General features: G+C 40.3%; 1 pseudogene; it reads right to left on the bottom strand.

The window, feature by feature from the left end:
• Positions 1–5,525, bottom strand: LOC113114180 (neuronal PAS domain-containing protein 4A-like; annotated as a pseudogene).
• Positions 5,526–16,627: the final 11,102 nt, after the last annotated feature.

Here is a 16,627-nt window from a genome sequence, read left to right as displayed (position 1 = left end):
AACCCCTCTCAAAAAAGAAGAATCGATCATTCACACAGTCTTTGTCACCACTCCACACCGCAGACAGCAAAGTTACGATGTCACCGTGGTATTCATTGAATAAAGGTGCTGTTTCTCTTAGGTCTGCAACTTCTTGATGTGCCAGGCACTCAAGAGTTTAAGCAGATTGCAAGCATTACAAATATTGATGCTGCAAAAGTCCAGTGCAATTCCTTCTAGCCATGCCCATTGGAGTAGCCAGTTGAATGGATTTGTTACTCCGTCACTCAGTGGTAGCTAGAAATAAGTCCAGTAATGTCCGTGCATGCAAAGCCATGCACAATATTTTGTCCTTCTCCATGGCGGCTTCCACTGCAGCTTGTATCCACCGGCCAGTAGGAGAACAATTTGAAAACTTGATTTGTCTTGCACACAAAGTGGAATTTGTTCACATTTGTACATTACATTGAAACACATTTGAAATGATATGTCCAAGAATTGCATCCACAAACTCAAAGCCCAAGGTAGTTTGAATTATGTAATTTATAATACTGTCTCTGACATTACAGTTACTGAGATGGAAGATTGGAGAGATAAGATAATCAGATGTTGGAAACATACTGATATTGATACTTTTAGAAACTGGTAATTTTTTTAAATGACCAAATATTGATCATTATGTAAATACTTTCCACACATTGGGATTTGTGTGTGTGATGCTGGATGACAAGCACTGAGCTATCAGTTATCTGTTGCTTCTTGCTGAAAGCTTTTTTTCATGTCCGCAAAGTTTACAACTGAGTTTTTTCACTACAAGTGAATACAAATGCATGTCTGTAAGTCAGTTTAAACTTACAATGTCAGAGCTGTAACTCTCACTCATATAAGCTCATGTTACATTATAGCAGAATGACATAAACCGACCTCTTAGTCCTCTTAGGACTTGTCAAAGACTATTATATTCAATTGCTACCAAAGGGTTGCACTATTATTAACATGAATGGATAATTAGATGAACAATTGTGAATGTAACGATTTACTCTCAGTGGATTTGAGGAAGTTCAAGTTTTTTTGCCATTATATACATTATGTATATATTTATACAGTTAATTTAAATTCACTTTTCAGCAAAAGTAGCTCCATGAAATATGACAATATGCCATACTTAATGAAGTAAGTCACAGACTTATTTTAGAACGGAGGATCACTTCCACTCCCATCTGAAAGATAAAAAGAAAGAACAGGGACAAAATGTTAAAAAAATTAACAGTTACACAGTTTGAAAAAAATTACAACAAAGCAAAATTATCGGAAAAAGGTTAAGTTGCTTACCTTTGCGGAAGCACTGTTGCGGTGCATGACTTTGGAGTTGATACAACTCAGGTTGTTGCCCCAGGCCGGGGGCGATCGAGGCACCTGCCCCAAACATGGGTTCCAGGGCGGCCAGCTCCTCGAGGAGGGACTGGGCGCAGGGCAGGCCGGGCGATGCGGGGCTGACAGGTGAGGAGACAGGCAACAAAACTGGGGAGGTGGGGGAGGCAGTCAGTTGCAGTGGTGGAGATGTTGGTATGCCCATGAACAGAGGCGATGATGCTGCCTCTGTCTCCATGGCAACTTCGCCTGCCGCATTCCCATCTGCCATGTTGCCTGTGTTGACTGACGACATCATAGCCCCTCGCCCGGCCTCATTGTTACATTGCGCCAATTGGACGCTACAGAAGTGACTGGTACTCAGAGCAGAGACCCCGTCAAAATGCAAGGGTGGGCACCAGCACTCAGGAGTAGAGGGGGAGGAGGGAGGACTGGAGTGAAAAGAGGAAGAGGATGTCGGTGAGAGGGGAGGAGAGGATGTGAGGTCCTGCAGAAGGGTCTCCAAGACACTCTCCTCAAACAGAGAGTCATCATCAGGGAAGATGGGCAGGTCCAGGCCTTTCCAGGACTTGAGTGGGTAGAATTCACCCAACAGTGGGATTGAATCAGGTCCCGCAGAATCAAGAGATGGAGACTGGGAGCGTTCAGAAATGGTGGAAGGAACCAGCTTGGTCAGGAGTGGATCTAGGTAGAAGCCCTCTACTAGTGTGCTGATGTGTTGGGCTAAAAGTGAAATCTCCGTTCTCTCTTTTTCTCTCTCACGTAGTGAGGAGAAGAAGGGTAAACTAGGCTGTTTTCCAGGTGAGGCTTCAGGTGTGAGAAGACCTTCTGGTGGGTAAGGTAGTGGCCCATGGGGACGTCAACATACAGCGGACCACGGACTTCTGGTAAAGTCATAACTGTGCAGTCACCATCTCCTGGACTGTCAGGAGTAGGAGGGAGTTTCTCATAGAGCGACCCACTGCAAGGCTCCACTGGGAACAGGATCTCTGTGGTTGGAGATGTTATTGTGAGAGGCAAAATAGTTGAGAGTGTTGTCGTAGGAGGAGGTGGGCTGCTTTGTGGGTTCGTTGGCGCAGATGGAGAAAGAGATGGAGCCATCGTCGTTGTTACTGTTGCAGTTGGAGCAAGAGGAGGTGGTGAGGTAGCCCCAGTAGGATCAAAGCTAAAATGAGGTTCCCCAAAGGGGAAATTGCTTCCACCTAGTTGAGGTGTGTATGGGGGTGTGCACACAAACTCCTTGGTCTGTTGGGCCTGGGAGGTAGGCACAGGGGGAAGAGGAAGGGGCAATGCTGGTAGAGGAGGATCTATCTGGAATGCAGGTGGCAGCAGAATATTCTGAGTGAGGAAGTCCAAGTCAGACACTGTTGCAACCGTAACTGGAATTGGAGATGATGCAGAGGCAGGACTGGCCACAGGTATGCTGGGCTCATGTTGGAAGAAGCTCTCCTCTTCCAAAGAGGAGAGACTGGAACGTGGGCCACTCTCCAGTTGTGCAGGCTCCATTGAGGAGCTGCCACCTTGCTCCTCAGTAGATCCTGCACTGCATGCGGCTGTGCTAAAGTCAAATGACTGACCGGAGAGGCCACTGCTTCCTGGTGTAAACACTTGGTCAGGGCTTGAGAGTGTTTCTGGACTCTGTAAGCTTAGGCTTTCTTGTTGGGAAGTGCTTGAGCCCAGCACCAAGGAGAGCTGGGTTTGTTCAGAGCTCAGCTGCTGTCTGACTGACCAAGCCTCTGTCTCACTGTGGCAAAGAGAAAAATACACAAAATTAATGAAATTCTTACTTGTTTGAGCTTTGTTTATTAGTCTGGACTTTTCAGATATATGATGAGTCTTACCTGATAATGTAATTGTTACTGACAATAGGGATTTCCCCAGTTTCCAGCTGCAAGACCATGTAAAGCCAGACCCATGAGTGATCCGCAGTCTCTACACGAACCACCATTTCAGCCCTGCCCTCTCCTCCCTCTCTCACTGTGTGTGAAAAAAAGATTGGTAAGTCAAAACATATTCAACTTCTTGTAAGGTTTTTATGTCATGTCTTGGCAGGTGGTCAGAAGTGCTTTTTTACAGCAGATACACATTACTATGTATTGTTGTCTGTGAGGGTCAAATGTTGATAGGCAACTGTAAGCTAAAAGAGTGCTCATGCTGGGCCTAACCAAGCAAATAAGGTTGAATTTTGTGTGTTTAGTCAGTCAGGAATGAGACTCACATAGACTGCAGTGCTGAGCTGAGGCATGTGAAAGATCCTGAGGATGCAGGAAGCTGTACCAAGATTGGGACCGCAGAGTCTCCACATTTACACCCAAATAAACATTCACACTGAAAGTTGAAAAAAAGGAAACATTTAAGAATTTTCTTGAAGCATATAATTATTGGTATGTCATGGTTTTAGAGAAAACGCCTAAAGCATTTAACCTTACCTATCTTGTGCTTCCTGAAGTCTCATGTCACGGCTGTGCTGAGAACGGAAATATGGCAGGAAGAAGCTGCTCTCTAGTGCAGGAGATGAAGGTGGTTCTCTGTCCGGGGCAGTTCCACTTCGGGACGTGTGAGGCTCCAGAGGAGTACAGAAACATACCCACACTGGGTTGGAAGTCCAGTAGGATCCTGGGGAAGACTCGCTGGGAGTTTGTGACAGGCAGCGGGCACGGATTAAAACAAGCTTATTGCCTGCACTCTGCCTACGCACTGACTTGGAGGTGTTGAATCTGCAGCGGAACAGACGATCTAAGGAGGAAAGGCACGAAAATAATGAGCACTTAGAAATCTGATATATATTATGTATCTGCATGCCTTTTTTTTCAAAGATCTTACCTGTTTCAGGTGAAGTTGGAGTCACCAAATTACTCCTCATAATAAAGTGGTCTGCACTGTCTATTATATCGTATACACTGTCCCCTTGAGCGACCAAATCTACCTAAATATTCAAAAAAGAATACACTGTAGGTGAACTTCCTTTTTCATTCATATTGCTTATGAATAGGCTGAAATAATTTGAGATGAAAGGGAGAGGAAGCCTATAAAGATTTAATGAGAATAACTTTTTTTGTCTGCTTGACTCACCATTGAGTGTCCGAGTTGCTCTGAGACGCTGTCTGACAGGTACAGTAGCTTCCCTTCTCCAGTCAATAGCAGAAGAAAGCCTGGCATCATTTGTACCAACTCATTCAGTTCATGAAATGTGAGGAATCCTGGAGTTTCCTCAGCACCGCTATCTGCAGCTGTATCTGAAAGAAGTAATTTTAAGTCTGAATTAACTATTACATTTCATTTGTAAGAAAAGTAAAAAAAAAAAAAAAAAAAAAAAAAAAAACAAAGATCATCTACAAATGCGATGGCACGTTTTTTAATTTCAGCACCATGGACAGCGTTTGTGTTTCAGCACCATGGAGAGAAATATCGTTTCAAAGCGCTGTTTAAAGTGAATGTTCTTTTGTGTCTTATAAATTGTTATCATTATTTTATAGCATGAGCAGCCCACATAGTGTTAAAAAAAATAAAAATAAAGATGCACCTGTTTGCTTTAGCTCGCGGCAACAAGAACGTAATATGAAGTATTGCCTCAACACAAACTCAGATCTATGAAGCTTTGAGGATTACTTAAAAGGCCTTTAGTCAACTGTTTTTACAAAATAACTGAAATTATATTTACCGTGACTGAAGAAGACAGACTTTCTCGTGTACATACAAGCCAGCGACATGATATGAAGATAGGAGAGACGAGACTTGTCCGCATCGGAGATAGGCAACAAGTCCTTCAGGTTTCTAATCTCTGCGTTTATCTGGTCTCTTCGAGCTTTCGACGCTCCTTTGGTGGACCGATACATTCTGTTAGCACTGAGGACTCTTTCTGAGCTTTGCTGAAAGTTTTGACTGCGGATGAAGTTGAGAAAAGTGTGAGGCTCCTTCCCAAAAAAGTTTAGTCGCGTTCACAGGTGTGTCATCTCAGCCCTTGTTCAGAGTAAGGCTGCTCTTCTCCTTTCACCTGCCTCTCCCGGGTGTCCCCCCGCGGTTCCGCCACAGCGCCTGGCTCAGGCTGTGGATGGGAAGCTGGATGGATCTTTCCTCCTGATCGGAGATTGAGTCTGTCCGCTGCTGCTGAAGCAGTCTCTCGCCCAGATATCCGGAGTCCGTAAATCTGGTGTAGTAGCATTGCAAGCCGGTAACTTATATAGGCTGGGGCTTCACCAGTGTAGGGGGGCTCCCAACGCGCCAACACCGACGTAAAAAAAAAAGCAAGGGGAGGGGGGCCGGGGGGGGATTTATACGTTTCATATCAGTGTAGCAATGCTGAAACTCACTCGTCTCACCCCTCCCAAACCGCGTGCTCTGACTCTGCTCCGACGTCAGCATCCCCTCTCTGCTTTGATGACGTTGGCTTGAAATCGGGAGCTCCGGCGACGCAAAAAGCCCGATTTGGACAAAACCGAGCAATGGGCGGGGACGGAGTGTGAAACGTAGAGGGAGTCACCGCACTCTGGTGTATAGACGTGTACAGAGAAGGGGGGTTCTGTTTCTGAGCTGCATACGAACGAAATAGAGGAGCACTCTCCCCTAGTCATCATGCTGATTGCCTCCAACCGACCGAGTTGAGATATGATTCAGAAAATTATTTCTGTCTTGTATTCCAGTGTCTTCCACTGCATGTTCATGCATGGATACAGAAAGGGTTTGCATGGAAGCACGGATTCAATCCCTGACATTACTGCTGTAATTTCATTCATCGCTGCATTATTTGCGTCAGTTTCCACATCTGGCAAACTGTGTGAGCAGAATGAATTCTTCAAGGGATTTCCATTCATAAAAGGGCAGATTATAGTGGCATACGGGACAATGCACTGCAGTGCTTATGGTGACTTTAAATGCAGCAGTGCATGTGAAACACAGAAATGTGTTTAATTATTATTAAATGCTTTCTCTCTGTCTTTATAAGGGAAATATGGGCAAGCATAGACAAGGAAAACAGCTGTATTGAGTTATTTCTTATGAGTTTGTGTGCGTAAGGCGACATTGTGAGGAAGAGCCAATGGCTCACTGAGAACCTGTAGTCGCAGTTATAGGGGACACGTAATTGGTTGCTTCATTATGAACTTTTGATGCTCCTGACAAGGGCAGTCTGAATGAGACAGCAAGTTTAAGAATTAAATGGACATCAGGTAGGGTTAGCCATCATGCCTATAACTCACTGAATAGTTTTTTTTAATGATTGACTCTTATCTATCAAAATGCCAACTGTAACGGGGAAGCATTATATATATATTGTTTAAGTTGCATGAAAACATTACAAATTACAAAATGTGCATTGTGATAAAAATATTTTAATCGCCTCTATTTAATTAAAAAAAAAAATATTCAACATGCAATCCTATATGAAAAAAAAAAGGTTTAAATATAAAATACAGGTCAACGACTCTCAAATGTGGTCTACATGGTCCAATTTCTCTGTTATCTAATATCAATTGTGATCACAAATCAAATTATAAACTACAAACTGGTGTTAAACTTGAAATCACTCCCTGGTCTCACCTAAATAACCTAAAACACCTGTCAAACAATTGCTCGTTCATATCACAAGCTCTGCTTGACGCCTCTTTGCATCCTCTCTGGACACTTTGTTCCGTCCATAATGTCCGACAAGCCGAGTGCAGAGTCTGTGCATAGCCCTCGCTGCTGTTCTGCCATTCGAGTCGATTCGTTTTCTGAAGAGGAAGCGAAGTAGCCTGTTCAGTGAAGGTGAGCTATTTTTAGCAACATGCAGAAACACCAGTGCTTTTAGGAAATTTAGCACAGTGTTACCCTTGTGGCTTGCTGCGGTTATTCAACGATGCAATAAATCATGCGTTTCATTTTCATTAGTGATAAATGACCAAGCGGTAATTAAAATTAAACATTTTGAGATGAAAACTATTTAATTGTAATTAAAATGCTATTTTAGACGGAATCAAAATGTGTTCGTCACTCATTCACCAGTCCATCAGATGCACGCGCACGTTTCTGAAACCTGTTGCGCTTGAGGAGCGCGCGCGAATTGATCATTTCGCTTTTCTAAAAATAGCCCATGGCTAGTGTCTGACAAACGCAATTCGCAATTCTGAATTTACTGTCTTCGGCGACAAATTTAGTCTTTTTAATCAAACATTTGTGTTTCGTGATCAAAAATTGTTGGCTGAGTAGCAGTAATTAGGGGTTGAATAACGGACAGTGGGTTATATATGATATATGCGTGATAAGCTATCCCTTAAACAAAACAAAGCTCTTCCAGGCCAAATCTCATCTTAAACTAGCTAACAGAAAGCTTAACCAGGATGGGAGACCACCTTAGACCGGTTTCAGGTGTTCTTTTCAGCAAACTTTACATTAGAGATGTTCTTATCACGTTAATACAGAATTTTTGGCTATGGCGTGAATATCAGGAAGACACGGAACACAGAGTTAGTGTCCTTAACTATTATCTATTGACTAAGTTTGAATTCTATGCAGGATTCATTGAATTAAAGTTTTACATTTTGTTCGTTTTGATGTGATAGAAAAGGCATCTTGTAGTTGCTTAGACTAATTAGGATGCACTCATATTTAGTGGCAGAATCATGCAATCTGATGCTGGTTATAGATCAAGCTGATCCCTATAATGATCCTTTGTAATAACAGTGCATCCATCTAAATATAGATGGCTTGAGATTGAGTATTTGTAATTTTTTTTTATTTTTGGTGAAGTATGTCTTTAATTGCATTTCCTTCATTATTCTAAATTACATACATAAGGTAAAGGCAAGTTGGTCTTACCAAAATGTTTTCAAAAGATTTTCAACCAGGATTTTCTGATCGTCTAGGGGCAAAAGATAATAGTCGAGTGCCTGCCGGATGTGAGTAAATGAATAATGCCCAGTATGACATCCCTCTGTTATAGCAGTATGTCCCTGGGAACAGGAAGATGTCAGAGAGCACGACTGAGTTGACTCTGCCCACTTGAAGCCTCCTCTGATTTTACATACAGTGGACAAAAATAACCATGCAGGAAATGGAGAAGTTTCACAATTTTAAGAATGGGAATATCTAGTCTTTTCAACCCAATAATAGATTCTTTTCAAGATTAAAATGAGAAAATATGCCATGCATTAAACACATATTATGTTTGGAATCAGGTGAGCTAATTCTAAAGTCATCTGTGCAACTTTAATTCTGCTCTTCCATCAGAGTTTTGCAAGTGCACTGAAAGTAAGAAGAGTTGTAGAAAATACTTTGAGAAACAAAATGTCATTGGCCTCTTGTGCAGCTGAAGTATGCTTATCCTCTATTTCAAGATTCTTTCTCTCCGCACTGCTGTTTATTTTTACACAGAGAGAATCAAGGTCTTCACTCTGCCTCTTGAAAGAAAGGAGCTAACCTGTCGCCTAGCAACACCTCCCACTCCTGCCGAAGCCAGAGGAATAGAAGAGAGGAAGAGGAAGGACTGAACCTGTCTATGAAACTGATAAGACAGACAGAGGTAAAGAGTAGGGTATGATGTTGCCTTTAAAGTCAAGAGACGCCAGCTCATCATGCCAATGTGTGGGCATATCAGTGTCATCCATAGCCCACTGAGAGGCTGATGAAGTTGCACCTGTCATGGCATTTAAATCGTCAAGATTTAAGTATAATAAATTATCTAATGCATTGTTCAGCTGTGTGCTGCTTGATTCATATAAACTATTGTGAGTGAGCAGATGTAACACTCAGACACCCACACACTACCTCCCTCCCTTCCCTATCTCTGTCAGAGATACATCCCCAGCCTGCAGGCTGGTGGTTTTTTTTTTTTTTTTTTTTGCAGTGTATTTTTAGACCCAAGGCTCAGAACAGTGAGGAAAATGTGGACTTTATTTCAGGTTCTGTGAATGGTGACTACTAATTCATGACTTTTTCATTGACAAACGTCAGTCCTTGCTGTAGTTTTGCATATGTCCTGCCCTTTAAATCTCAGTTATTTCTCTTTTTGTTAAGAAACATTTCCACCAATCTATTTATAGTCCAGCAAACGCGTTCTATAATCCCATCAGGTCTTTTTTTCCCCTCTTGCTGTTTAAGCTTGCTACTCAATTCCAGCGCTACATGCCAGCACATTGTGCTCTCACCCTCCTTTTTCGCTCCCTCTCTCTCTCCCTTCGTAAGTTGTTGCTGATGCAAGGTTGCCATGGCGACGTGATGTAGATGTGTGACATCAAAACAGACCACAAGCAGCAGATTTTTTTTCCCTTTCAGTCTGTCGCTCGCTCTATTCTCCCATCTCATTTCATATTAAGCCAAAGGCATTGCATTACAAAACACCTCTGTGAGATTCTGATTTAAACCCACCTCCAAAATGTAAGATGTCCTTTTAACTGTACATCCTGCAATTTCTCTTATAGTAATGCAGCTCTTAGTGACCATAAGAGATCCATTATTCTTCTCCATTCAGGTCTGCCTTTGAGAGTAGCGATCAATGATTCAGTATGTGTGTCTTTCTTTCTCTTTGCCCATCTCTGTGCATTTCGATCTGACTGCAATGTGTTCTCAATGCAACTATAGTCTTTGTTACTGTCTTTGTAGTGCCCAGGTTTGTTCTTTATCCTTTTCATCTGTAGCTGTTTATTTGTTGTTGGGATCCACATTAAAAATCTAGCATTAAAAACATCCTTTAAAAGTAAAAAAAAATACTTTTCTAAAATGCAAGTGAATATTTAAAAAATTTTTATATCTTTTGGACACTAAGTCTGTAATCAGATGTAATGGGATGTTCATGTTAATTTGTCAGTTAAAAAATTCTCTCAAATTGTAATATGTTGATTTAAATGTAATTTGTTATATAAAATATGTATGAAATTAGAAAAATGCAAATGCAAGGTCAACAAATCAGTGGAAAAGTAAGTGAATATGAAGTTTCATAAAGCATTGCATAACTATTAAAGAGAGTGGGCAGAGATGGTTAGAAAGAGGAAGAGAGTAATGCACAGGGAGGGTGGCAGAAAGTAAGGTACTTTAGGGCCTTTTTTAGCTCCAGGCTAAAGTTACGATTATTGCTTTTATCCATCCTCAATTTCCCCTTTCCTGTCTCTCTTTGCAAGCAAATATGCCCCCCCCCCCCCCCTCGTGAACTGATAATTTCCCCATGAATAGTGATAATCTGTGCAGCATGAACTCTTCTGCACAGTTGGAAGTTGGGAAGCAGAATGGCCTGTGTCATTCCCCAAGCCTGGACTTGAACAAAAGCAAGTTTTTTTTTGTTTTGTTTTTTGGCCCGCTGAATCATCGGTATGAATTTATGAATGGGAGTCCAAGTCCATTACCTGACAGTTTTGCTCAACTCACGCTCTGAGTCATCTATGCTGAATGAACATCCTAAGCACTTATAGAAGTCATACCATGAGGACTCATATTTTCCTTCCAGTACTTAAAAGAGTTAACAATGAAACATACAGTAACTTTCAGAATTCATCTTCCTTCTCATTTCATCATTTACATCAATTGCATTACATTAGAGCAAGCTGCAAAAAATGGTTCGTTGTGAACTTCGTGGACAAACCAAGGAAGTTAAATATAGCTAGAGAGTTATGTGTTAGCATTCACATTCATCTCAAAACCAAATGCTTGGCTGTGGTTGTTGTTAGCCAGTCAATTCTGTCTAAGGGTCAGAGAGAGGATGAAAGGGGTCATAAAAAAAGATAGATTATGACTGTGTTTGGTGCAAAAAAAACTTTACCAACATGTGTCAATGTAAATGCATTACCAAAAGTTAGGCTTAAAGGAATAGTTCATTACAAAAATGAAAAAGCTGTCATAAATTACTCACCCTCATGTCATTATGAAATCTGAGAGCTTTCTGACCCTGCATAGACCGCAAGGCACCTACCATGTTCAAGGCCTAGAAAGGTAGTAAGGACATTATTAAAATATTTCATGTGACTTTCAGTGGTTCAACCTTTATTTACGAGAATATTTTTTGTCTGCAAAGAAAACAAAATAATGATATTATTCAACGATTTCTTTTATTTTGTGTCAATCTTCGACATGCATTCACTAGAGTACTATGTGTGATGTGTGTGGTGCTACTGATGCAGGAGCTGGCTTTCTGACATGGAGCCAAGGTACACTGTGGTTCAGGTACACCTTGTTTTCAAATAGAGGAATGCATGAATTGTGGCAAAGACTGACACAGAATAGAAGAAATTGTTAAATAAAGTTGTTGTTTTTGTTTTTTTCGCTCACAAAAAGTATTCTCGTAGCTTAAAAAAATTAAGGTTGAACTACTGTTGTCACAACAGTGTCCTTACTACCTTTCTGGGCCTTGGATTGCTGTCAGTGCAGTTTCGGAAAGCTCTTGGATTTCATCAAAAATATCAAAGTTTGTGTTCTGAAGATGAACGAAGGTCTTACGGGTTTGGAATGTCATGAGGGTGAGTAATTAATGGGTGAAATATCCCTTTATTATAATTATTATTATAATATTATTACCTTTAGGTAATTAACGTGCAAAGGTACGAAGGTGTATCTTTGAGGGTACCAAGCTATTTTCTTGCAGATTTTTTTGAAGGGCAGGACCATAAAATATGTTGTGTTTTACACCAAATGTGCATTATATATGCCTTTATGCTTTATGAACTGAATGAAGTCATCTAGCAAAGCAGTGGAATGTGAGTGTGATTTGCATTTTTGCAATATGTTGTTAAATCTGCCCAAAGCGTCATTTCATTTTGCCACAGAAGGTGTTTTTTAACACCCTATGTTAACACTCAGCAGTCAGACTCTCACCCGCAGGCTCATTCATGGTGACAGTCTCTCACACGTTACTCATTCACTCATCATGAGGATAGACTCACTTTACTCTCTCACTCTCTCCATCTCTAATCTCTAACTCCATCTTCTATCACGAAAAAAAGTCGTTTGACCCCTCTCTTGATGCTCATTTTGAAGCATTAGGCCTCAGATCTAAATATTTGCATCCTTCGGCCATATGTGAGTGAGATACAGCAAGTCACACTCATTTTGATTCTGAACGCTTAGTGTTTCATATGTTTTTACTGATTGAAAAACATTCTCCCTTCTTCAGAGAAGGAATTCTCTTTTTTTATTGCTGTCCTTCTGCTCGCACGCCCACGCGACCATAGCAACACAATTTCATATCATAGTAACCACATTTAGGCAGAAAGAAAAAATTAAATATGTGTTGTAGAGGTATCTTTCACTGACCAGTTTAAAGATGGCTCCTCATATTCAATGTTTTACAGTGGTGAGATTATGAAAGTCATTTATCACTAAATTCAGATGGAGTCTGAATATTAAACCTATATTTAAGTCTTTGTAATAGAGGTGCAAGCATATGAAGTACCAGATATTCGCTATACGTCTTATTTGAAATTACCCGTCAATCCTGATTCTGGTTCCCAGTTTGTGAGCCATATAATGTAATTAGCTTCCTCATTAGGTTCATCTGAATGGCCAATCAGTGGCAGATGAGGTAGCTGACTCTTGTTATCGGAGTCACGCCAGCTGAGATGTGGCCCTAATCAAGGAGTGTCTGTAATATTCAGAGGTCAAATTAATTTCCTTAAACAAATGGCCCAATTATCAGTGACCAACATGTGTCCCCTTTCACTCGCCATCTGTAAAGAGGCCCCTATCTGCTCTTCTATGGAGATCCTCCATTATTCGGGATGTGCTGGACTGGAGCTAATGAGACACACTAATGGAGCAACTCTTTAAACCCCAGTCACCCGTTTGAGCAGGTTATGCTCCACGTGGAACCTGCTAACAGTCTGAAGAGGGTCGTAAAACATTACAATTGACACGTTTTATCATAAAGGCCATTTCTGATCTCATATCAGCTTTATTAGACAACCCTGCTGGGAATTCCAGTGTTAGCTGTGTAGATGTTCTTTGAGACATGATAGCTGGTTTTTAGTTTGGGATTCTATATAGAACCATAGGGTTCTTTACTCAACTCCAAAGAACCTTTTATGCTAAAAAGGTTCTATAATGACAAGAAAGAACCCTTTTGGCACAAAGGTTCTTTAGGGTATTATTCATTCATATATTACATTATTCTGCAACATTTTGTATTTGTAACTAAATTATTGTTTGTAGTAACTTAATATCGCATTTAAATTATGCTGATTTTTGGAGAAAAACTGAAATGGCACTATCAGCGTGTATTGATTAACTACATAAAATGATATAAATATATACATTTTCTAACCCCCATATCTTGAATTTTGTGATCATTCACATGCATTCATAAATGCATTTGAATACATCGAATAATGAAGGGAATGAATGCACTCAAAATGCACACACGCACTAGTATGACTTCGTCATGTAACTTTATATTAGCCTAGATGCGTGAACTTTTTAGGCACGATTTGTTTAGTTTTTTATATACTTGATTCACATATCACACCTAAACACGCTTGGAAAACGTAATTAGAACTAGCTACTAAATTAGTTAAAAATGCCCATACAGCTTATCCAAAATGACTCAAATGATTTGCGAACCTGCTCCGAACTCCCGAACTGACTCAAATGATTCACGCTCCGAACTCCCAAACTGACTCAAATGATTCGCGAACCCGCCTTAAACTCCCAAACTGACTCAAATGATTCGCAAACCCGCCTTGAACTCCCGAACTGACTCAAATGATTCGCGAACCCGTCTTGAACTCCCGAACTGACTCAAATGATTCGCGAACCCGCTCCGAACTCCCGAACTGACTCAAATGATTCGCGATCCCCAAACTGACTCAAATGATTCGCGAACCCACTACGAACTCCCGAACTGATTCAAAAGATTCGCGAACCCGCTACGAACTCCCGAACTTCGCGGTTCGCGAATCATTTGAGTCAGTTTGGGGATCGCAAATCATTTGAATCTCCCGAACTGACTCAAATGATTCGCGATCCCCAAACTGACTCAAATGATTCGTGATCCACAAACTCAATTCAAACTCAAAAACCCGCTCCGAACTCCCGAACTGACTCAAATGATTCGCGATCCCCAAACTGACTCAAATGATTCGCGATAATGCTCCGAACTCTTTAACTGACTCAAATGATCCGCAAACCTGCTCCGAACTCCCAAACTGGTTAAAATGATTCACGCTCCATACTTCGAACTCCCAAAATGAATCAAATGATTTGCAAACCCGCGTTGAACTCCCAAACTGACTCAACGACTTGCTTTTCGACGAACTGCTTTCCACATCGAAACATCCACGAACATAACCAGGTGAGCTGATATAGTCTTTATCCACTCATCATCATCATCATCATCCACCAATCAGAAGACACGAGAACTGTTTGACCACAGCTGCTGTGCTTCTAAAGCTCTTGCAGCAGCTCAACACTGGTTTTCTCTGAGGTGGTCGGATCACATCATATTGTGGTTAATCTTGCAGATCATGACTTATATCTACTCTTCCTCTCCCTGCAGTTGGGTAATATAAAGATTCCTCCTTTGAACTCCCACCTCTTGTGTGGGTTTTATTGTTCTGGATCTGAATTTGGGCTCCTGGGGTCTCAAAAAAGAAACATTTTCAATCTCCAAGGTGAACGTTATGACAACACACTCTAAGAAAAAAGGGTTCATTGGGGTTCTATATAGATTAATTAATTTTATACATTATTCTGCAAAATTTTGTATTTGTAATTAATTATTGTTTGTAGTAACTTAATATCACATTTTAATCATGCTGATTTTTTGAGAAAAACTGAAATGGCACTTTTCGTGTGATAGTGATTAACTACATAAAATTATATAAATATTTACATTTTCTAACCCCCATATCTTGAATTTTGTGATCATTCACAAGCATTCATAAATGCATGCGCCAAACTGACTCAAATGATTCGCGAACCCGCTTTGAACTCCCAAACTGACTCAAATGATTTGCGATCCCGCTATGAACTCCCGAACTGACTCAAATGATTCGCGAACCCGCTTTGAACTCCCGAACTGACTCAAATGATTCGCGAACCCGCTCCGAACTCTCGAACTGATTCAAATGATCCGCAAAGCCGCTTCGAACTCCTGAACTGTTTCAAATTATTTGCGAACTCCCGAACTGACTCAAATGATTCGCAAACCCGCTCCGAACTCCCGAACTGACTCAAATGATTCGCGATCCCCAAACTGACTCAAATGATTCGCGCACCCGCTATGAACTCCCAAACTGGTTCAAATGATTCACGCTCCGAACTCCCAAAATGACTTAAATGAATCACGGTCTGAACTCCCGAACTGACTCAAATGAATCACGCTCTGAACTCCCGAACTGACTCAAATGATTCACAATCTGAAGTTCCCATCCAAATCAAATGACACCACCAGCTACTATTGGCTTAGTTCTCTTTACTGATTTTAAGGTACGAAAAGTATGTTGTTAACAAATAAAATATCAATATTTCCATTCAGAACTGCTTTCCACATTGAAACATCTACAAACATAACCAGGTGAGCAGATCACTCTCTCACTATTTGATTGCTCTAATCTTTATCCACTCATCATCATCATTCACCAATCAGACACAACACTAGTAATTTTTCAGTTTTTTTTAGTGTCCCTACAATGAAAGTCAGTGGTGTCCAGTGTTTTTTTGTTCCTCATTAAATAAAAATTTTGGAGAAAAACATTAAAATATATTCTTTACACTCTTAAAATTATTTTATCAATGCTGTGGAAGAACCATTTTTGGTTCATCAAAGAACCTTTCAGTGAACAATTAAAATTTAAGTTAATTATAGAAATGTATTAGAAGAACCAATTCTAAATACTGTATTTGTGCAAAGCAAGATAATATGGATGTTCTTTATGGAACCATAGATACTAATAAATAACTTTTTTTCAAGTGTTAAGTGAAGAAATGACGCAGTTCTCATTTTTGGATGAACTGTTCCTTTTAAATGTTATTCTTTTTTTTTTGAGACATGGTGGATGATCAACCACCTAAACCAGCTCCAACTAGTTTAAACTCGATTGTTATCTGGGAGACTGGCATGTTTATTTGGTGTTTATATTAGGGCTACATGTAAAATTTTGTTTGCTTTGCCCACCGCCTCTTCACACATGCTTAGCAAATATATATATATATATATATATATATATATATATATATATATATATATATATATATGTGTGTGTATATATGTATGTATATATATATATATATATATATATATATATATATATTTATATATATATATATATATGTATATATATATATCATGAATACTTGTCTGTTGTTTGTAGTTAATGTAGCTGAT

This window comes from Carassius auratus, chromosome 14 (assembly GCF_003368295.1).
Source record: "Carassius auratus strain Wakin chromosome 14, ASM336829v1, whole genome shotgun sequence".
NCBI classification, from domain to species: domain Eukaryota; kingdom Metazoa; phylum Chordata; class Actinopteri; order Cypriniformes; family Cyprinidae; genus Carassius; species Carassius auratus.
Note: the sequence above shows the minus strand (reverse complement) of the source record. Positions and strands in the feature narration are given on the sequence as shown.